Below are 24,076 nucleotides of genomic sequence, written 5' to 3' on the forward strand. Positions count from 1 at the left end.
GAGGATATACGAAGACGAGGATGAGCTAGGCGAGAATATCACGAAGACGAGGATAAGGAAGACGAAGTGCCGCTGCGCTGCTCGAGCTCGCTTGTGAATACCTAGACTGGCTGTGTTCTTGTGTGGTTCGCCTTGCAACTTCGAGAGGGCTATTATCTCTGTTAAAACACAGTAAAAACCCCCTTTCACTTGGTGGATGTGAGCATTTCCTGCCGCCCTGGAGCTCCGCAGCCGCACACTCCCGACACAAGCAATGACCGACGCTACCACCCCTAGTGAAACCAGCCCCTCATCCGCCGTGTTCTGCGCTGGAGCTTTGCGCCAGCGTGATCCTCCTATCTTCAGCGGAACCGGCGACCATGACGTGGAAGATTGGCTGGCCTCATATGAGCGGGTCAGTATTCACAATCACTAGGACGACAACCAAAAACTCAATAATGTCATTTTCTACCTAACGGACGTTGCAAACCTATGGTTCTGCAACCACGAGGCCGATGTGACATCGTGGTCTACTTTCAAGGCTAGTTTTGCCGATATTTTCGGCCGGCCTGCAGTGCGCAAATTGCGCGCTGAGCAACGCCTTCGCGGCCGTGCACAGCTTCCTGGTGAGAATTTTACCAGCTATATTGAAGATGTCGTAGACCTGTGCAAGCGCGTGGACGCTTCAATGTCAGAGAGCACCAAAATTGATCACATTATGCAAGGAATTGATGATGACGCGTTCCAGATGCTTCTGGCTAAAAATCCAGCCACCGTCGTCGACGTTATCAACGCATGCCACAACTTTGATGAATTACGCAAGCGCCGTAACATCACTCGCTCTTCGCTCTCACACCCGGCGCCGCTTGCAGCTTTAACACCTGAAGCAGACCAGTCCACCTTGCTGCCACAAATAAAGCAGTTCGTTCGAGAAGAAGTTGCCCGTCAACTATCCCGCGTTCGCCAACGTCCTGACGCTCCCACTCCTTTAGTGCCAAAGTTGCAGCAAGTCATCCGCCAACAAGTTGCGGAAGCACTCCCCACGCTTCCTGAAGCTCCTGTTGCTCCTTTTGACATACGTCGAAGCACCAGTCCAGTATAGTCAACCTGCTGTTCCAGCCCCTTTGACCTACGCGGCTGCGGCTGCGCGGCCACCGCCTGAGCAGTCACCACCCATGCAGCCTGTACTACACCCTGCACCGCTTCCTCAAACGGCCCCGCTTCATCCCCCCACTCCACGCTATTACAACCCTTGGCATACTTCGGACAATCGTCCTATTTGCTACTACTGTGGTTTCGCTGGACATGTGGCCCGTCGATGTCGTCGTCGCATGGCCGAGCCTGCGTCTTCTGATTACTCGCCACCGCTGCTTCGTGCTGCCCACTACGTATGCGTATGCCACAGAACAGCGTTCGTATACAACCCGTCGTTCTCCTTCTCTGCGTCGCCGGTCACTGTCACCAATGCGCCGGCGACCACCACCTGCTGACGAGGGAAACTAAGCTCCGCGGTTCCTGAGGCAAGAACTGCGTACTCTGCGAAAAGCTCAAGGCCTCATATTTCTCCCACGAACGTTATAATGATTTTTATCGATGGTCTGTCCGTATAACCGCTGGTCGATACGGGTGCTGCAGTGTCAGTGATTCATGAGCGACTCTGCCGACGATTACGCAAAGTTACGACGTCATTTGATGGTTTGTCACTCCGCACTGCCAGTGAAGAGAGGATTGCACCTTTAGCAGCATGTACAGCGCGTGTCGTCATTGAAGGTATTTTGTACAGTGTCGAGTTCGTCGTTCTGTCATCTTTTTCCCACGACGTGATCCTCGGATGGGACTTCTTGTCTAAACATAACGCCGTGATCGATTGCGCCCGAGCTGAAGTAGAATTTTCTGCACTGTGCGACGCACTGCCCGACGACAACCGTTCAGTGTGTCCTCAAAAGCTCACTATCGCTGAAGATGTCGGCGTAGCACCAGAGGCTTGTGCCCTTGTGCCTCTTTTGTGTCCTGCTGTGTCAGACGTTAGTGTTTTATTTACGCCGTCTGCATCCTTCATCCACCGCAAGCACCTGCCGCTGCCATCTGCTGTTCTCGATGTTCACGGTGGCTTCACGAAGCTACTCATCTACAATCCGTCTCCGCACCCGATTACTCTGCTACGTGGGGAATCTCCGGGTTCTATTCAACCAGCCCATCTTCTCTCTGACCTGGACGCCTCCGAGACCTACCGCAGCAACTACATTGATGCTCTGCAGTCCGATCCGACGCCTGATTCGTTGCCAGACGACTTCTTCCGAACCGCCATCGATGACGCTCTTCCTTCCACCTACCGGACTCAGCTTGTGGCCCTTTTACAGACATTTCGCTTCGCCTTCGACGCCGCCCACACACCTCTCGGCCGTACTTCCACAGTCGCGCATCACATTCAGACCGGCTCTAACTCGCCTTTTCGACAGCGCCCCTATCGTGTGTCAGCGGCAGAGCGTCGCGTGATCAATGAGCAAATTGAGGACATGCTACAACCTGGTGTAATCCGTCCATCACAAAGTCCCTGGTCTTCACCAGTGGTGCTAGTGAAAAAGAAAGATGGCTCGTTTCGCTTTTGTATCGACTACCGGCGCCTCAACAAAATTACCCACAAGGACAATTACCCCCTTCCGCGTATAGACGACGCTCTTGATTGCCTCCAAGGCGCCGAGTACTTTTCATCTCTTGATTTACGTTCAGGTTACTGGCAAGTACCAATGGCCGGCTGTGACAGAGAGAAGACCGCATTTGTGACGCCGGATGGCCTCTATGAATTTATTGTGATGCACTTCGGTCTGTGCAATGCGCCCGCCACATTCGAAAGGATGATGGATAACATCTTGCGGAAGTTCAAGTGGCACATCTGCCTCTGCTACTTGGACGACATTGTTGTCTTTTCCACCGACTTCGCTACGCACCTAGAGCGCTTGCGGCAAGTTTTGGTTTGCCTTACTGACGCCGGCCTGCAACTGAATCTCAAGAAGTGTCACTTCGGTGCCAGGAAGTTGACTATTTTGGGGCACATCGTCTTTAAGGAAGGTGTTCGCCCTGATGCGGCCAAGCTGCGCGCAGTGGCGGAGTTTCCTAAGCCGGTTTCGCTCAAGCAACTTCGAAGCTTCATAGGTCTATGCTCCTATTTTCGGCGCTTCGTGCAGAATTTTGCTTCAATAATTGCACCCCTGACTAAACTACTCGGAGGAAACAATGACTTAACTGCGTGGTCGGTCGAGTGCGACGAAGTGTTCAACGCATTGCGCCGTCTTTTGACTTGGCCACCAATCCTTCGCCACTACGACCGGACCGCAACCACCGAGGTCCATACTGATGCGAGTGGCGTTGGCCTCGGAGCTGTCTTGGCACAACGGAAAAACGGTTTTCACGAATACGTCGTCGCGTACGCGAGTCGTGTCCTCTCTAAAGCCGAATGCAACTACTCAGTTACGGAAAAGGAGTGTTTGGCAATTGTGTGGGCATTGACGAAATTCCGACCCTACCTTTACGGTCGCCAGTTTGACGTCGTCACGGACCACCACGCGTTATGTTGGCTGTCCTCTCTTAAAGACCCGTCCGGCCGCCTCGCACGATGGGCTCTCCGCCTACAGGAATTTGACATCCGCGTTATATATCGCTCTGGCCGTAAACACATGGACGCCGACGCACTGTCTCGTTCTCCCCTCTCCAACGAACCTGCTTGCTCTACGGCGGCTGATCCCGTCCTCTCCTCTCTAACCATCGCTGACATGCCTGCGGAGCAGCGCAAAGACCCGTGGCTCGCATCTCTTATCGATGTCGTGTCCACTTCTCCTAACGCTGCTGCACCTTCTCGGGCTTTACGCCGTCAAGCACCACACTTTGCCCTACGAGATGGTCTTCTCTACCGCCGCAATTATATGACTGATGGTCGACGGTGGCTTCTCGTCATTCCCCGCCATTTACGACATGAAATTTGCGCCTCTTTCCATGCCGACCCTCAGTGTGCCCATCCTGGTGTCGTCAAGACGTTTCAAAGAATCTCTCAACGCTACTATTGGCGCGGCATGTACGGTTATATTCGCAAATACGTCCGCTCCTGCATCGCCTGTCAGCGCCGGAAGTCATCCACACCTCGTGCTTCTGGCCCCTTACAACCACTTCCATGCCCGGCCCGCCCTTTTGACCGCATTGGCGTTGACCTTTACGGGCCACTTCCCTGCACGGTTTCTGGGAACCGGTGGATTATCGTCGGCATCGACCACCTCACCCGGTATGCCGAGACCGCTGCTTTACCCGCCGCTACTGCCCGTGAAGTTACCCTGTTCTTACTCCATCATTTTGTTCTTCGCCACGGCGCACCGCGAGAGCTGCTAAGTGACCTAGGACGCGTCTTCATATCGAACGTCGTTGAAGCTCTACTGGCCGAATGTCGCATCATACATCGGACCACAACGGCCTACCACCCTCAAACTAACGGGCTGACAGCGCTTCAATCGTACTCTCGGAAATATGCTGACGATGTGCGTTGCCGCCGATCAGACTAACTGGGACGCTGTTCTTCCTTTCGTGACATACGCTTACAACACCGCCACGCAGTCAACTACTGGATTTAGCCCTTTTTTCCTCCTTTATGGGCGTGAGGCGTCCTCCACGATGGAAACTATTTTACCATATCTTCCTGAATCCTCCGAGTGTACTCTCCTTTCAGACGTTGTCAAACATGCGGAGGAATGTCGCCAGTTGGCCCGGTGTTTTATATCGGATCTCAAGGCCGCCAAAAGCATCACCACGACAAAGATGAGACGCCACACGTTTTTCCTGCAGGATCCCTTGTTTGGCTTTGGGTTCCCGGCACCCCACCGGGACTGTCATCAAAATTTCGAACCGAGTATCACGGCCCCTACCGCATTATCCGTCAAACCTCCCCTGTGAATTACATCGGGAGCCACTCACTACCTCTTCGGACATGCGTCATCGCGGCCGCGAAACTGTGCACGTGAGCCGCCTCAAAACGTACTACGATCCGCTCCTCTTGCCCTCACCATAGGTCGCCAGGATGGCTCCTCCTCGCTCCGGGGGAAATTGTAGTGAACTACACGAGGATATACGAAGACGAGGATGAGCTAGGCGAGAATATCACGAAGACGAGGATAAGGACGACGAAGTGCCGCTGCGCTGCTCGAGCTCGCTTGTGAAGACCTAGACTGGCTGTGTTCTTGTGTGGTTCGCCTTGCAACTTCGAGAGAGCTATTATCTCTGTTAAAACACAGTAAAAACCCCCTTTCAATATATATATATATATATATATATATATATATATATATATATATATATATATATTGTAGTGTGGTAATCTTCATCGATATAACCACTGACATGCGTCGCGTGCTGCCGCTCTCAAGGACGAAGAAGTTGTTCGCTGCCTTGCTCTTTCGCCACGCCTGACGCTTCGCTGCGAGTCTCCCCTGAGCGGCTGGAATCATCTGGGTTCACCGAATAAACACACCCCTACAATTGGTGCAGGTGCTGCTGGGTACGTTCCCGTCCACCCTGGAACTAAGAAGCCGCACGTTACCCTCTGCTTCCAGCATGCCGGACGACACTGCCACGACATCGTCGCCCCTCCCAACCACCGTGCTGTGTTCTGGAGCTCTACGGCAGCGTGATCCGTGCTTCTTCAGTGGCACAGCCGACCAGGACGTCGACGATTGGTTGGCGGCATATGAGCGCGTCAGTAGCTACAACAGATGGGACGACGCTATCAAGCTAAGCAATGTAATCTTTTATCTGACTGACGTGGCGAACCTCTGGTTTCGCAACCATGAGGCAGACCTGCCATCTTGGTCTGCATTTAAAAAGAATTTTGCAGAAGTGTTCGGCCGCCCTGCAGTTCGCAAGCTCCGGGCAGAACAACGCTTGCGTGAGCGCACTCAGCAAGTCGATGAGTCGTTCACTAGTTATATAGAGGACATCGTGGACCTATGCAAGCGTGTCGATCCGCTAATGACTGAAGCGGATAAGATCGAGAACATCATGAAAGGCATCTCAGACGACGCGTGCCAAATGCTCTGGGTAAAAAATCCTGCCACGGTGAGTGACGTGATCAAGCTTTGCCAGAGCTACGACGTGCTTCGTAAGAAGCGCGCTTCTACCCGGCGGTCCGGTGTTAGAGACGACGCCATCTCTACACTTGCGCTGGGCGGTTCTACCCCATCAGAGGACAGCCCTTTACTTCAGCAAATCAAAGCCTTCGTTCGAGAAGAGGTCGCCCGCCAGCTATCGCTGGTCCCTCAGTTACAGGATAGTGGCCGCCTTGTTCCTGACATGGCTCCGTCTTTGGCCCCTACCATACGGCGTGCCGTTCAAGATCACATCGCTGACGTCCTTCCTCCCAGCTCCATGCTCCCGCCCAGCCCTGTGCTGCCGCCCAGCCCCGTGCCAGCGCAAGTAACGGCACCACTGACTTACGCCCAAGTTGCGGCCAGGCCGCTCATGCCATCAGCATCTCTTTCCTACCAGGCCGCTCCTTCCAACCTTCCTTCGCCTTTGCCTGGGTCTGCATTCCATGTCCCTATTCCAAGGGTACGCCAACGCCCTACGAATCCTTGGCGTACCGCGGACAACCGACCAATCTGCTACTCTTGCGGTCTGCCGGGCCATGTCGCACGCCTTTGCCGCCAACGCCTTCCACCTTCTCGACCTGAGCTATGGAACTACACCTACAATACAGACCAGCCCTCGCCGAGAAATCCGCCCAGTTCCGAATTTGTATCTCGTGACAATCAAACGTACACAACTCGCCGATCACCTTCCCCTCGTCGCCGTTCCCCGTCCCCACTCCGACGTTCTACCGGCACCGTTGAGGGAAACTAACAGTCGCAGTTCCCGGGGCAAGAACTGCGCTTGGTTCGAACTCTTCAAGTCCTCGGTGTTCTCCCACTAACGTAATTCAAGTGTTTGTCGACGGCGTCGCAGTACTCGCTCTAGTCGACACGGGCGCTGCCGTATCAGTCATCAGTGAAGCTCTTTGCCGTCGTCTTCGCAAGGTGACCACCGCACTTTCCGACTTTTCGCTTCGCACCGCCTCATCACAGCGCATTCATCCCTCAGCGGCGTGCACGGCCCGTGTTCTCATCGAAGACGTCTTATACACCATCGAGTTTATTGTACTGTCTCGCTGCTCACACGACATCATCCTGGGCTACGATTTCCTTTCCACTCATCATGCCGTTATTGACTGCGCCCGCGCGGAAGTTTCCTTTTTACCTCTTTGTGATACCGTCTTGTGTGACGTCCCTACCCGGCCTGCAAAACTCCTCGTCGCCAGTGACACAGACATTCCTCCATTTTCTGCTGCCCTCGTTCCACTCTCCTGTGAAAGCGTTATTAGTTCTACTGTCTTCTTCACACCTTCCGACGCCGCTTCACGCCATCCCTGCCTCCTGCTTCCATTTGCGGTCCTCAAGTTCGAAGATGGCCTTAGTGCAATGTACGTCTCAAATCCATTTTCGTGCCCGTCCGTCCTGCTACGCGGCGAGTGTCTCGGTCGTATTGAAGAACTTGATCCCGCGCTTGTAAATACTCTTCCTGCAACGCCTACTTCATTAGACGTTAATGTGCTCAGCTCTTGCGATACAGCGACCGCTTCGACACCACCCGATGTTCTTCAACAAGCTATTGACGCAGATCTCCCACCCGCACAACGCGATCAACTCGCTGCTCTTCTACAGAACTTCACTTCTGCCTTCGACCTTCCTCACACTGCTCTGGGTCGCACGTCTGTCGTTACGCACGCAATCGACACTGGTACAAACGCACCTTTACGACAGCGTCCTTATCGCGTGTCGGCCTCTGAGCGCCAAGTCATTGCTGACAACGTGGACGACATGCTTCGCCGGGGCGTCATACAGCCATCTAACAGTCCATGGGCTTCTCCGGTTGTTTTGGTCACCAAGAAAGATGGTTCCATCCGGTTTTGCGTCGATTACCGTAGGCTTAACAAAATCACGCGCAAAGATGTCTATCCTTTGCCGCGAATCGACGACGCCTTGGACTGTTTACAGGGAGCCGAGTATTTCTCCTCTTTGGATTTGCGCTCCGGCTACTGGCAGGTACCGATGGCTGATAATGACCGCTCGAAAACTGCCTTTATAACACCGGATGGATTATACGAGTTCAACGTTATGCCCTTTGGCCTCTGCAATGCCCCGGCTACTTTCGAGCGCCTGATGGACACTGTTCTTCGTGGACTCAAGTGGCAGACCTGTCTTTGTTATCTGGACGACATCGTAGTTTTTTCTGCCGACTTTTCTTCTCACCTTCTCCGCCTAAAGGATGTCCTCACGTGTCTCGCCGGCGCTGGGCTTCAGTTGAATTTGAAGAAGTGCCACTTTGCCGCTCGAAAACTCACAATTTTAGGCCACGTAGTTTCTAAGGACGGCATTCTTCCCGACCCCACCAAACTTCGCGCAGTTGCAGAGTTCCCGAAGCCAACCTCCTTGAAGCAGCTTCGGAGCTTTATCGGCCTCTGCTCCTACTTTCGACGTTTCATCTTGAACTTCGCCTCTATCATCGCTCCTCTGACCCAGCTCCTTGCCGGCAGCTCCGACCTTTCCGCCTGGACTCCAGCCTGCGATAAAGCCTTCGACACTTTACGCCGCCTTTTGGTTTCGCCGCCCATTCTACGCCACTTTGATCCGGCTGCGCCTACGGAGATCCACACTGATGCCAGCGGTATTGGGCTTGGTGCCGTCCTTACCCAACGTAAGCCTGGTTACAGCGAGTATGTTGTGGCATACGCCAGCCGAACATTGACAAAGGCAGAATCTAATTATTCAGTCACAGAAAGGGAATGTTTGGCCATTATTTGGGCTATCGGAAAATTTCGTCCTTATGTGTATGGTCGACCGTTTTACGTTGTGACCGATCACCACGCTTTGTGCTGGCTTGCCTCTCTGAAAGACCCATCCGGTCGCCTTGCTCGCTGGGCTCTTCGTCTCCAGGAGTTTGACATTCATGTCATTTATCGATCAGGCCTGAAGCATACGGACGCGGATGCTCTTTCCCGCTCGCCATTGCCTAGAGATAATTCGTCTGACCACGTCTGTGCCTATGATTTGTCGACTCTTACAACTATCGACATGGCTACCGAGCAGCGGAATGACCCCTGGATCAATGCACTTTTGAATTTTCTCTCAAGTCCTACTCCCGGTCATTCATCCAAAGCGCTCGTCCGCCAAGCCCACCACTTCTCCATTCGTGACGGTCTTCTCTATCGCCGCAATTATTTGCTTGATGGACGGAAGTGGCTTCTAGTCATCCCGCGTCATCTCCGCGCCGACATTTGTGCTGCGTACCATGGTGACCCACAATGTGCTCACGGTGGCGTATTGAAAACCTACACGCGCCTACGTCTGCGATTTTACTGGCGTGGAATGTACCGCTTCGTAAGACATTTCGTGCGCGCTTGCGAATCTTGTCAACGCCGAAAAACTCCTCAGAAGTCCTCTGTTTCGTTGCAGCCGTTACCCTGCCCTGCTCGTCCGTTTGACCGCGTTGGCATAGATCTCTATGGCCCTCTTCCGACTACTCCTGCTGGAAACCGGTGGATTATTGTGGCAGTAGACCATCTGACTCGCTACACTGAAACATCACCGTTACCCTCTGCCTCTGCAAGAGACGTTGCTTTGTTCATTCTCAACAACTTGATTCTTCGCCACGGGACTCCGAAGGAACTGCTCAGTGACCGCGGACGCGTTTTCTTGTGCGACGCTCTCGAGGCCCTACTGAAAGAATGTCGCATCATTCATCGCACCGCTACTTCTTACCACCCTCAGACGAATGGCCTGACAGAACGCTTCAACCGTACTCTGAGTGACATGCTGGCCATGTACGTCAACGACGCTCATTCCAACTGGGACCACGTTCTTCCCTTCGTAACCTACGCGTACAACACTGCGATACAGACCACCACTGGATTCTCTCCCTTTTTTCTTCTTTACGGGCGCGAGCCAACCTGCACAATGGACGCGCTTTTTCCCTACCGCCCTGATGTTTCTGAATCGACGCCACTCTCGGACGCCGCCCAGTATGCAGAAGAATGCCGTCAGCTCGCTCGTTCGCTCACAAAGGAAAATCAGTGGCAACAAAAACACCATCGTGACACTGGTGAGGCGCCTTCATATGCGCCCAACTCCCTGGTGTGGCTCTGGGTTCCTGCCACAACCGCCGGCCTGTCAAAGAAGCTTCTTGCTCGGTATCACGGTCCATACCGAGTCCTTCAAAAAACATCTCCTGTGAACTACGTAGTTGAGCCCGTTACGCCATCTGCGGACTTGCGTCGCCGTGGACGCGAAATAGTTCATGTGGACCGAATCAAGCCCTACTACGATCCGTCTGTCCTTTCGGCACCATGAGTCGCCAGGATGGCTCCTTCTCTGCCCGGGGGAAACTGTAGTGTGGTAATCTTCATCGATATAACCACTGACATGCGTCGCGTGCTGCCGCTCTCAAGGACGAAGAAGTTGTTCGCTGCCTTGCTCTTTCGCCACGCCTGACGCTTCGCGAGAGGTACTGGGATCGATACCCAGCACCTCCACCAATTGTAGGGGTGTGTTTATTCGGTGAACCCAGATGATTCCAGCCGCTCAGGGGAGACTCGCAGCGAAGCGTCAGGCGTGGCGAAAGAGCAAGGCAGCGAACAACTTCTTCGTCCTTGAGAGCGGCAGCACGCGACGCATGTCAGTGGTTATATCGATGAAGATTACCACACTACAATATATATATATAGGAAAAAAAAAAAAAGAAAAGACATAAAGTACCATCCCCAACGCTTTCCTTGGCCTCGCCGACTGTTGGCTTCTTTCCTTCGTGTATTATAACGAGCACCCTCATTTCCCCTTAATTGATCTGCTTGTAGCTTACGGGGGTCTCGGTTCTGGCAGTCTTGAAGCCATAGGTAGCGTAAGAGGGTTCTAGCACAGCTTTCGCCCTCGCTCTTGATCACGTTCTACGTGACGCTGGCGGTAACAAAAAGGACGTTCTACGTCCGCCGCTATGGCTGAGGGTGGCGCTGGTGAACACTCTCAAGGTTCGTATACAGACAACATAAATACCCAAGAAAGTAGCAGGGGGGACCGCGGCCGATGTAGCTCAGTTGGAAGAGCACCGGACGCGTTATTCGGAGGTCGTGGGTTCGGTTCCCACCATCGGCACGTTGTTTTTCTTCTTTGTGTTTAATTATCTTTCTCCTAAACACTGCATTACCAATTTCTGTGATTATCCAAGTAAACAATGAAGAAAAAAAAAGAAAAGACATAAAGTACCATCCCCAACGCTTTCCTTGGCCTCGCCGACTGTTGGCTTCTCTCCTTCATGTATTATAACGAGCACCCTCATTTCCCCTTAATTGATCTGCTTGTAGCTTACGGGGGTCTCGGTTCTGGCAGTCTTGAAGCCATAGGTAGCGTAAGAGGGTTCTAGCACAGCTTTCGCCCTCGCTCTTGATCACGTTCTACGTGACGCCGGCGGTAACAAAAAGGACGTTCTGCGTCCGCCGCTATGGCTGAGGGTGGCGCTGGTGAACACTCTCAAGGTTCGTATACAGACAACATAAATACCCAAGAAAGTAGCAGGGGGGACAGCGGCCGATGTAGCTCAGTTGGAAGAGCACCGGACGCGTTTTCGGAGGTCGTGGGTTCGGTTCCCACCATCGGCACGTTGTTTTTTCTTCTACTTTGTGTTTAATTATCTTTCTCCTAAACACTGCATTACTAATTTCTGTGATTATCCAAGTAAACAATTAAGAAAAAAAAAAGAAAAGACATAAAGTACCATCCCCAACGCTTTCCTTGGCCTCGCCGCCGACTGTTGGCTTCTTTCCTTCACACACACACACACACACACACACACACACACACACACACATATATATATATATATATATATATATATATATATATATATATATATATATATATATATATATATATATATATATATATATATATATAGCGTTCTTGATAGCTCCAGCACGCGTCGCGTGCTGGCGCTATCAAGAACGAAGAAGTTGGTCGTTGTCTTTGGGATTCGCTACGCCTGACGCCCCACTGCGAGTTCTTCCCGAGAAGATGGATCCATTTGCGTCGACTGAATAAACACACCCCTACAATTGGTGCAGGTGCTGCTGGGTACGTTTCCGTCCATCCTGGAACTAAGAAGCCGCACATTGCCCTCTGCTTCCAGCATGCCGGACGATACTGCTTCGATATCGCCGCCCCTCCCAACCAGCGTGCTGTGTTCTGGAGCACTACGGCAGCGTGAGCCGTGCCTCCTTCAGTGGCACAGCCAACCAAGATGTCGACGATTGGTTGTCGGCGTATGAGCGCGTGAGTAGTTACAACAGATGGACGACACTATCAAGCTAAGTAACGTAATCTTTTATCTGACTGACTTGGCGAACCTCTGGTTTGCAACCATGAGGTAGACCTGTCATCTTGGTGTGCATTTAAAAAGAATTTTGCGGAAGTGTTCGGCCGCCCTGTGGTTCGCAAGCTCCGAGCAGAACACCGCTTGCGGGAGCGCACTCAGCATGCCAAAGAGTCGTTCACCAGTTATATAGAAATCATCGTTGATCTGTGCAAGCGGGTCGATCCACTAATGTACGAAGCGGATAAGATCGAAAACATCATGAAAGGCATCTCTGACGACGGGTGCCAGATGCTATGGGGGAAAAATCCTGCCATGGTCAGTGACGTTATCAAACTTTACCAGAGCTACGACGTGCTTCGTAAGAAGCGCGCTTCTGCCCAGCGGTCCGGTGTTAAAGACGACACCATATCTGCACTAGCTCTGGGCTGTTCTACTCCATCCGAGGACAGCCCTTTGATTCAACAAATCAAAGCCTTCATTCGAGAAGAGGTCGCCCGCCAGCTATCACTGGCCCCTCAGTTACAAGATACTGGCCGCCTTGTTCCTGATATGGCTCCGTCTTTGGCCCCTACCATGCGGCATGCCGTGCAAGACCACATCGCTGATGTCCTTCTGCCCAGTTCTGTGCTCCCGCCCAGCCCGGTGCTGCCGACCAGCCCCGTTCCAGCGCAAGTAACGGTACCACTAACATACGCCCAAGTTGCGGCCAGGCCGCTCCTTCCAGCCTTCTTTCCCCTTTGGCTGGATCTGCATTCAATGTCCCTATTCCAAGGGTACGCCAACACCTTACGAACCCTTGGCGTACCGCGGACAACCGGCCAATCTGCTACTCTTGTGGGCTGCCGGGTCATGTCGCACGCCTTTGTCGCCAACGACTTCAACCTTCTCGCCCTAACCCCTGGAACTACTACTACGGTACCGACCAGCCCTCGCCGAGAACTCCGCCCGGTTCCGACTTTGTATCTCGCGTCAATCAAACATATACCATTCGCCGATCATCTACCCCTCGTCGCCGTTCGCCATTTCCGCTTCTACAACGTTCTACCGCCATTGTTGAGGGAAACTAGCAGTCGCAGTTCCCGGGGCAAGAACTGCGCTGAGTTCGAATTCTTCAAGTCCTCCGTGTTCTCCCGCTAACGTAACACAAGCGTTTGTCGACAGCGTCGCAATACTCGCTCTTGTCTACACGGGCGCTGCCGAATCCGTCATCAGTGAAGTTCTTTGCCGCCGTCTTCGCAAGGTGACCACCGCGCTTTCTGACCTTTCGCTTTGTGCCGCCTCATCACAGCTCATTCATCCCTCGGCGGCGTGCATGGCCCGTGTTCTCATTGAAAACGTCTTATACACCATCGAGTTGATTGTACTGTCTCACTGCTCACACGACATCCTCCTGGGCTACGATATCCTTTGCACTCATCGTGCCGTTATTGACTGCGCGCACGCGGAAGTTTCCTTTTTAGCTCTTCTTACCTCTTTGTGATACCGTCTTGTGTGATGTCCCTACCCAGTCTGGAAACCTCCTTGTCGCAAATGAAACAGACATTCCTCCATTTTCTGCTGCCCTGATCCCACTCTCCTGTGAAAGTGTTACTACTTCGACTGTCTTCTTCACACCTTCCGATGCCGCTTCACGCCATCCCTGCCTCCTGCTCCCAGTTTTTGTTCTCAAGTTCGAAGATGGCCTTAGCGCAACGTACGTCTCAAATGCATTTTCGTGCCCGTCCGCTCTGCTACGCGGCGAGTGTCTCGATCGTATTGAAGAACTTGATCCTGCGCTTGTAAATACTCTTCCTGCCCCGCCTACTTCATTAGACGTAATGTTCTCAGCTCTTGCGATATAGCGATCGCTTCGACACTACCCGATGTTCTTCAACGAGCTATTGACGCAGATCTTACCCCCGCACAACGCGATCAACTCGCTGCTCTTCTAAAGAACTTCACTTCTGCCTGCGACCTTCCTCACACTGCGCTGGGTCACACGTCTGTCGTTACGCACACAATCGACACTGGTACAAACGCACCTTTACGACAGCGTCCTTATCGCGTGTCGGCCTCTGAGCACCAGGCATTGCCGATAACGTGGACGACATGATTCGCCGGGGCGTCATGACGCCATCTAACAGTCCATGGGCTTCTCCGGTTTTTTTGGGCATCAAGAAAGATGGTTCCGTCCGGGTTTGCGTCAAATACCGTACCCTAAACAAAATCACGCACAAAGATATCTATCCTCTACCGCGAATCGACGACGCCTTGGACTGTTTGCAGGAAGCCGAGTATTTCTCCTCTTTAGATTTGAGCTCCGGCTACTGGCAGGTACCGATGGCCGATGATGACCGCTCTAAAACTGCCTTTATAACACCGGACGGCTTATACGAGTTCAACGTTATGCCCCTTGGCCTTTGCAATGCCCCAGCTACTTTCGAGCGCCTGGTAGACACTGTTCTTCAAGGACTCAAGTGGCAGACCTGTCTTTGTTATCTAGATGACATCGTAGTTTTTCTACTGACTTTTATTCTCACCTTCTCCGCCTAAAGCATGTCCTCACGTGTCTCGCCGACGCTGGGCTTCAGTTGAATTTGAAGAAGTGCCACTATGCCGCTCGAAAACTCGCAATTTTAGGCCACGTAGTTTCTAAGGACGGCATTCTTACTGCCCCACCAAACTTCGCGCAGCTGCAGAGTTCCCGAAGCCAACCTCCCTGAAGCAGCTTCGGAGCTTTATCGGCCTCTGCTCCTACTTTCGACGCTTCATCTTAAACTTCGCCTCTATTATTGCTCCTCTGACCCGACTCCTTGCCAGCAGCTCCGACCTTTCCGTCTGGACTCCAGCCTGCGATAAAGCCTTCGACACTTTACGACGCCTTTTGGTTTCGCCTCCCATTCTACGCCACTTTGATCCGACTGCGCCTACGGAGATCCACACTGATGCCAGCGGTATTGGGCTTGGTGTCGTCCTTACCCCCTTCATGGATCACTGCCTTTGCGTGGCGGAGGGGCTTGCGAAACTCGATGAAGTCATCAGCTCTGCTGTGTAGGGCCACCCAAGATAGGTGATTCAGTGGAGAAGGTAATGGCAACCCACTCCAGTATTTCCTACCAAGAAAACCCTATGACCATTTACAATAGCATTAATGATATGGCGCCGGAAGATGAGCCCCCCAGGTTGAAAGGCGTCCCACATGTTGCTGGGGTTGAACAAAGGGCGATTCCTAGTAGCTCCAGGACAAATGAAGCGGCTGGGCTAAAGCCAAAAGGACGCTCAGTTGTGGATGTTTTGGGAAGCGACCGGAAAGTCCGATGTTGCAAGGAGATATATCACATAGCAACATGGAATGTAAGATCGATGACGCAAGGTAAACTGGATGTCGTCAAGCAAAAAATGGACAGATTGAACATTGATATCTTGGGTATCAGCGAGCTCAAGTGGACCGGAATGGGAGAATGTAATTCCTGCGACCATTATGTCTTTTATTGTGGGCGCGAATCCAGGAGAAGGAATGGGGTCGCTCTCATAGTAAACAGAAGAATGGGCGAAGCAGTGCTATGGTACAACCCCAAAAACGACCGAATGATTTCACTTCGGATCCAAGGTCAGCCTATCAACATAACAGTTATCCAAGTCTATGTACCAACCGCTACGGCTGAAGAAGCTGACGTTGAGAGATTTTATGCTGACCTGCAATGCCTTTTAGACCGCACTCCGTCATCAGACGTCCTTTTTCTCATTGGAGACTGGAATGCTAAGGTGGGGAGTGAAGAGATATCCGGAATTACAGGCAAGTTCAGTCTCGGTGAGGAAAATGAAGCTGGGCAGAAGCTAGTAGAGTTTTGTCAAGAAAATAACCTGACCATAGCGAATACTAATTTTCAACTGCCCAAGAGGCGCTTGTACACATGGACTTCACCGGACGGTCTGTACAGGAATCAGATTGATTATATTCTTTGCCGGCAGAGATAGAGAAGCGCTCTACAAGCAGTCAAAACAAGGCCTGGGGCCGATTGTGGCACCGATCATCAGCTTCTTGTTGCCAAATTTAGGCTTCGATTGAGGAAAACGCAGAAAACTAGACGGCCTTTCAGGTATGATCTGGATCAAATTCCATCAGAATATGCTGTTGAAGTGAGGAGTCGATTTCTAGAATTAGATCTAGAAGACAGAGAGCCTGAAGAGATGTGGACTGTTGTGCGTGATATAATACAAGAAGTTGCTACTAAGGTAGTTCCAAAGCAAAAGAAATGCAAGAAAGCAAACTGGTTATCTGAAGAGGCTTTGCAAATAGCTGAGGAAAGGAGGATGGCAAAAGTTAGGGGGGCGAAAGAAAGATACAAGGCTCTTAATGCGGATTTTCAGAAAATCGCAAGAAGAGATAATAATGCCTTCTTGAACATACAGTGCCAAGCAGTTGAGGACAACAACCAATTGAGGAACACAAGAGCTCTGTGTAAGACAATCAAAGATATATCAAAGGAAGCTTCTGTGCTAAGCTGGGAGTGATAAAGGACAAACGAGGCAGGGACCTCACGGAAGCCTCAGAGATAAAGAAGAGGTGGCAGGAATACACAGAAGAACTGTACAAGAAGGACCCGGATGCGCGAACCCAACGTAAGACGGCTGTGATTACTGATCTCGAGCCGGGCATCCTGAATAGAGAAGTTAAATAGGCCTTAGCCAGCCTTGCTAAGAACAAAGCTAGCGGAATTGTTGGCATTCCAGCTGTGTTGCTTCAAAACCTCAACCATGATGACGCTGTTAACGTCCTGTAACATTATGTCAGCAAATTTGGACAACCCTGCAGTGGCCACAGGATTAGAGGAGGTCAGTTTACATCCCTATTCCAAAGAATGGCAGTGCCAATGATTGTTCCCACTACCGCATGATCGCGCTTATTTCGCATGCTAGCAAGATGATGCTGAAAATCCTCCTAGGTAGCCTGCAGAAGTATGTGGATCGGGAGCTTCCGGACGTGCAAGCTGGGTTTCGCAAGGGCAGAGGAACTAGAGAGCAGATTGCCAACCTTAACTGGATCATGGAAAAAGCAAGAGAGTTCCAAAACCCCATCTACTTCTGCTTTATTGATTATGCGAAAGCGTTTGACTGCGTAGATCACAGCATATCGTGGTAAGCTCTCCAAGAGATGGGAGTTCCAAATCACCTCATATATCTCCTCAGGAACCTGTATGAAGGGCAAGAGGCCACAGTCAGAACTGGGCATGGTCTTACTGATTGGTTTCTGATTGAGAAAGGAGTGAGACAAGGCTGCATACTGTCGCCCTGCCTATTTAACCTATATGCTGGGTGCATCATGAGGAAGGTCGGTCTGGACGAGTCTTCAGCTGGAGGGACGATTGCTGGGAAACGTATAAACAACCTTAGATATGCGGATGATACCACTTTAATGACAGAAAGTGAAGTGGAACTCAAGAGACTTCTGAATCGCGTACAAGAAGAGAGAGAGAAGTTTGGACTTAAACTGAACATTAAAAGGCAAAGATCATGGCGTCTTGCCCCATCAAGTCCTGGAGCATCAAGGGACAAGAAGTGGAAGCTTTGACAGATTTTCTCTTCTTGGGCTCCAAGATATTCCCGGAAGGAGACTGCAGCCATGAAATTAGGAGACGCCTTCTTCTGAGAAAGAGAGCCATGGCTAGCCTTGACCGCCTAGTAAAGAGCAGAGACATTAGTCTGCCATCTAAGATCCGTATAACTCGTGCTGTGGTCTTTCCAGTTATGATGTACGGATGCGAGAGTTGGACTGTGAAGAAGGCTGACCGCCTAAGAATTGACGGGTTTGAATTGTGGTGCTGGCAGAGCATCTTGAGAGTTCCTTGGACGGCCAGAAGATCAAATCAGTCGATATTGTCGACCATAAACCCTGACTGCTCATTAGAGGGTCAAATTCTAAAGTTAAATCTCAGCTACTTTGGTCACCTGATGAGAAGAGAGGAGTCGCTTGAGAAAGATTTGATGTTGGGAAAGGTTGAGGCTTACCGGAGAAGGGGTACCCTAGAGAAAAATCCCGTATCGCGACATACGGGTTTGAACCGGTCCTGTATTATCCCGTATAAATTTCATATCGGTGTGACCAGTCCTGTATGAAGCTTAAACGGGTTTATATCGGACAAGACATGTCTGGTATACTTTGGTCATCTGATGAGAAGAGAGGAGTCGCTGGCGAAAGATTTGATGTTGGGAAAGGTTGAGGGCCACCGGAGAAGGGGTAGGCAGCGAACACAACTGGTCTGATGGCATCCTCGAGGCGCTGCAGATGAAGTTATGTGATGTTAGGAAGATAGTGAGAGACCGGAAAACGTGGCGTGATATGGTCCATAGGGTCACGAAGAGTCGGACACGACTGAACGACTGAACTGAACTGAACTGCCGTGCTTACCCAACGTAACCTGGTTACAGCGAGTATGTTGTGGCATACGCCAGCCCAACATTGACGAAACAAGAGTCCAATTATTCAGTCATTGAAAGGGAATGTTTGGCCATTATTTAGCCCATTGGAAAATTTCGTCCCTATGTGGATGGCTGACCGTTTGATGTTATGACCTATCACCACGCTTTGTGCTGGCTGGCCTCTCTGAAAGACCCATCCGGTCGCCTTGCTCGCTGGGCTCTCCGTCTCCAGGAGTATGACATGCATGTCTTTTATCGATCAGGTCTGAAGCATGCGGACGCGGATGCTCTTTCCCGCTCGCCATTGCCTAGTGATATCTCGTCTGAGCACGTATGTGCTTACGCTTTGCGACTCTTGCCATTATCGACATGGCTACCGAGCAGCGGAATGACCCCTGGATCAATGCACTTTTGGATTTTCTCTCAAGTCCTACTCCCGGTCATTCATCCAAAGCGCTCGTCCGGCAAGCCCAGTAATTCTCAATTCGTGACGGTCTTCTCTATCGCCGCAATTATTTGCTTGATCTCCTTGCCGACATTTGTGCTGCGTACCATGGTGACCCACAATGTGCTCACGGTGGCGTATTGAAAACCTACACACGCCTACGTCAGCGATTTTATTGGCGAGGAATGTACCGCTTTGTACGACAATTTGTGCGCGCTTGCGAATCTTGTCAACGCCGAAAAACTCCACAGAAGTCCCCTGTTTCGTTGCAGCGGTTACCCTGTCCTGCTCGTCCGCTTGACTGCGTTGGCAGATCTCTATGGCCCTCTTCCTACTACTTCCGCTAGAAACCGGTGGATTATCATGGCAGTAGACCACCTTACTCGCTACACTGAGACATCACCGTTACCCTCTGCCTCCGGAAGAGACGTTGCATTGTTCCTTCTCAACAACTTGATTCTTCGCCATGGGACTCCAAAGGAACTGCTTCAGTGACGGCGGACGCGTTTTGTTGCCCGACGCTCTTGGGGCCCTACTGAAATAATGCATATAACTCATCGCACCGCTACTTCTTACCAGCCTAAGACGAATGGCCTGACAGGACGCTTCAACCGTACTCTGAGTGACATGCCGGCCATGTACGTCAACGACGCTCGCTGCAACTGGCGCGAGCCAATCTTCACAGTGGACGCGATTTTTCCCTACCGCCCTGATGTTTCTGAATCGACGCCACTCTCGGACGCCGCCCAGTACGCAGAACAATGCCGTCAGCTCGCTCGTGCGCTTAAAAAGGAAAACCAGTGGCAACAAAAACACCAATGTGACACTGGCGAGGCGCCTTCATCATCATCATCATCATCGTCAGCCTGACTATACCCACTGCAGGGCGAAGGCCACTTCCATATTTCTCCACTTAACCCGGTTCTGTGCTAGTTGCATCTACTTGGCCACTGCGAACTTCTTAACCTCATCCGCCCACCTAACTTTCTACCGCCCCCTGCTACGCTTTCCTTTCCTTGGAATCCAGTTTCGTACTCTAAGCGACCATCGGTTATCTTTTCTTCGCACTAAATGTCCTGCCCATACCCATTTCTTCTTCTTAATTTCCACTAGAATGTCAGTAACTTGAGTTTTTTCTCTGACCCACTCTGCACGCTTTCTGTCTCTTAATGTTACCCCTACCATTTTTCGTTCCATAGTCCTGTGGGTTGTCCTCAACTTAAGTACAACCCTTTTGATTACCCTCCACCTTTCAGTCCCATAGGTGAGTACAGGTACGATGCAACTGTTGTATACTTTCATCTTGAGCGATACCGGTAAGCTGCTCGTCATAATCTGCGAGTGCTTGCCAAATGCGCTCCGTCCCAATCTTATTATTTCCTTTTCATGGTCCGGATCTGCGGTTACTACCTGCCCTAAGTAGACATATTCGCCTACTACTTCCAGTACTGAGATATTCTCCATCTACCATTATCCCTAACTGCTCCCATTCCAAGTCTCTGAATACTTCCTCTAAACAAGCTGTGAATATTCCTGGGGAGATTTTGTCTCCTTGCCTAACACCTTTCTTTATGGGAATTTTGTTACTTTCTTTGTGCAGAACTATGGTTGCTGTGCAGCCACTATATATATTTTCCAGCACTTTCACGTACGGCTCGTCTACCCCCTGATTTCGCAATGCCTACATCACCGCCTAGGTTTCAACTGAGTCAAATGCTTTTTCGTAATCAATGAATGCTATGTATAAGGGCTAGTTATATTCCGAGCATTTTTCTATCACCTGATTAATGGAATGGATATTATCGATAGTAGAGTACCGTTTCCGAAACCCTGCTTGATCCTTTGCTTGATTGCAGTCTAAGGTTGTCCTGATTGTATTAGCGATTACCTTAGTAAATACCTTATTCGTAACAGAAAGTAATCTGATTGGTCTGTAATTTTTAAGGTTCTTAGAGGCCGCTTTCTTATGATTGAGGATAATGTTTGCATTCTTCCATAGTTCCGGTACCGTCGATGACACCAGCCACTGCGTATACAGGTTGGCCAGTTTTTCTAGCACGATATCCCTCTCGTCCTTCAGCAAATCTGTAGTTATCTGGGCCTCTCCAACTGATTTCCCCTTTTCATAGTTTCTAATGCTTTCTTGACCTCGTCCTTCGTCACTGGTGAAACGCCTGACTGTTTTTCCCTACCGCCAATCTCATTATGGTCCTGACTACTTTGGCTACTGTAGAGATCTGGATAGAACTCCTCGGCTACTTTGACTATCTGGCCAATATTCGTGATGACGTTGCCCGCCTTGTCCCTTATCGCATACATCTTGTTTTTGCCTATGCCCAACTTCTCCTTTACCGCTTTAAGGCTTCCCCCGTTCTTTACAGCATGCTCAATTTTCTCCATGTGATACTTCCTTATATCGGCCACCTTGCGCTTATTGATTAGCTTTGATATCTCGGCCAATTGGATCTGGTCTGTTGGATTGTTAACTTTCATACTCTGGCGTTTCTTAATCAAATCTTTCGTCTTCTAGACAGCTTACTGGTATCATCTCAACTATCCTACCGTCTACTTCTATCGCGCACTCAGTAACGATATCTCTGAAATTATTGTTCATTGCTTCTGGGGTAATGTCGTCATCCTCTGTTAGAGCTGAATATCTATTCTGTAGCGAGATCCTGAACTCTTCTGCCCTCCCCCTCAACGCTAATTAGTTGATTGGTTGCTTTCTTACTAATCTTTTGCGTTCCTTTTTTAGATATACTAATTCGGGACCTCATCATCCTGTGGTCACTGCATCCCACTTTTCCGCTTACCTTTACATGTTGCATAATGGCGGGGGTTGAACACATTATGAAGTCAATTTCATTTTTAGTCTTCCTGTTAGCACTTTTCCATGTCCAATTCCGGTTCTTCCGTTTGCTGAAGAAGGTATTCATGATTCTTAAGGCGCCTTCATATGCACCCAACTCCCTGGCGTGGCTGTGGGTTCCTGCCACAACCGCCGGCCTTTCAAAGAAGCTTCTTGCTCGGAATCACGGTCCATACCGAGTACTTCAAAAAACATCTCCTGTCAACTACGTAGTTGAGCCGGTTACGCCCTCTGCGGCCTTGCGTCGTCGTGGACGCGAAATAGTTCATGTGGACCGAATCAAGCCCGACTAGGATCCGTCTGTCCTTTCGGTTCCATGAGTCGCCAGGATGGCTGCTTTTCTAACCGGGGGGGGGGGGACTGTAGTGTGGTAATCTTCATCGTTATAGCCACTAACATGCGTCGCGTGCTGGCGCTCTCAAGGACGAAGAAGTTGGTCGTTGTCGTCGTGATTTGCTACGCCTGACGCCCCACTGCGAGTTCTTCCCGAACAGCTGGATCCATTTGCGTCCACTGAATAAGCACACCCCTACAATATATATATATATATATATATATATATATATATATATATGTCCTCGATAAAAGACAGTTATTTTATCACACAATATAAAAGGTTTTAATAAACCGTGTCTAATTTAGCTCTATGTAATTTCATCCGTAAAACGTTACAGAGTCAATGCCAAAAAAGTTCTAATGCAGACGTACGGCAAGTTTTGCGCCTCCGTTTACTCATGGAGCATGGACGAAAGCACAGGCACGTGAATTCACTATGAGAAATAGGTGTACTTTCTTATGCAAGAAATAGAAATGTTCCCTCAAGAGCATAAAACAAAACGTTGCTATAGAAACGCCGAAGACAAGAGATTTCAAAGCAGGCGGCAGTCTTGGCGCCTCCGTTGTGTGTGCCGCATTGTCGTCTGCATTTGCACGACGGAATAGAGCCGGACAATGGTGGTGCGTACTCGTTTGCTATTCATTTCACATGAACTTTAACGTACGTTATTTTCTTCCATGGAAGCCGATGGGCAGTGCTCTGACATCCTAGTCGGGCACCGCAAACGAGGAACCCCAATCAAGCCTCCAGGTGCACCAAGAAGAAAGAACAGCAAACTCTTCGAGCTTCACAGGGACAGAATTCTCGAAGTGTCGAGGCGTGGAGGAGATGTGAAAAAATTGGCAGGCAGGCTGGGCGTCAATTTAAAGACGGCGAGATTCATTGCAGCGAGCGATAGAGAAGCGTTGAAGAAAGGCGGAACAGCGAAGAAATTTGGAAATGAGGTAGTAACAGCTCTAAAGAATATTGTGGATAACAACTCTGCTTTCGCGTTAAAGCAAATAAAGCAAGCGGTGGAAGGATTGCCGAGAATCGCCATCAGCACAAGCAGCATTGATCGTCTACTGGATTCGCACGGTTACGCAATGAAGTGGTGACTCAGAGGCCGATTGACGGCAACAGGGACGACGTGAAACGCAGCCGCAAAACATCGCGCAATGGTTCCAGTGTGAAGGACCTCGTTTGTGCAGGTTTTACGTCGATGAGACTAACTATAACATATAGAGTTCAAAGAGCTTTGGTCGTGCAGTTAAGGGACAGCCTGCGGTGCAGACGACGACTAGGACCGAAGGAGCAAACCTTAACATCATAGCCTGTATGTCAGCAAATGGTGTCATACACTGGACGGCCGTCGACACGGTTCACTGGATCGTGTTCAATGAATTTTTCATTGACATATCAGCCCATGTCGAAAGTGAAGAATCTGGTTCTGGAGCGTTTTTTATTTTTGACAACGCTCCAGCTCACAGTCGCGTGGAACAGGCATGCCTGGCTAGTGAGATGCACTCGACCAAGCTGGTGCCTCCTTACAGCCCGTTTTTCAACCCTCAAGTTCAAGTCGAAAGTCAAAGCTTTCCTCAGTGAGCGGAGGGACCCGGTGCTAATCACTCCGGCC

At 50.6% G+C, this 24,076-nt stretch overlaps 1 protein-coding gene and 1 non-coding gene across 2 annotated transcripts in view; both read left to right on the forward strand.

Annotated features, from left to right (window-relative positions):
* LOC146175167 (uncharacterized) overlaps window positions 1–24,076 on the forward strand; it is an 89,121-nt gene that overhangs the window by 4,933 nt on the left and 60,112 nt on the right. The gene's annotated exons all lie outside the window — the stretch shown is intronic.
* Window positions 11,627–11,698, forward strand: TRNAR-GCG (transfer RNA arginine (anticodon GCG)). The gene has a single exon. It is a non-coding gene; the product is annotated as a tRNA-Arg (tRNA).

The sequence above is a fragment of the Amblyomma maculatum genome, chromosome 11 (genome assembly GCF_055883805.1).
Source record: "Amblyomma maculatum isolate TAMU_Amacu chromosome 11, ASM5588380v1, whole genome shotgun sequence".
Taxonomy (NCBI): domain Eukaryota; kingdom Metazoa; phylum Arthropoda; class Arachnida; order Ixodida; family Ixodidae; genus Amblyomma; species Amblyomma maculatum.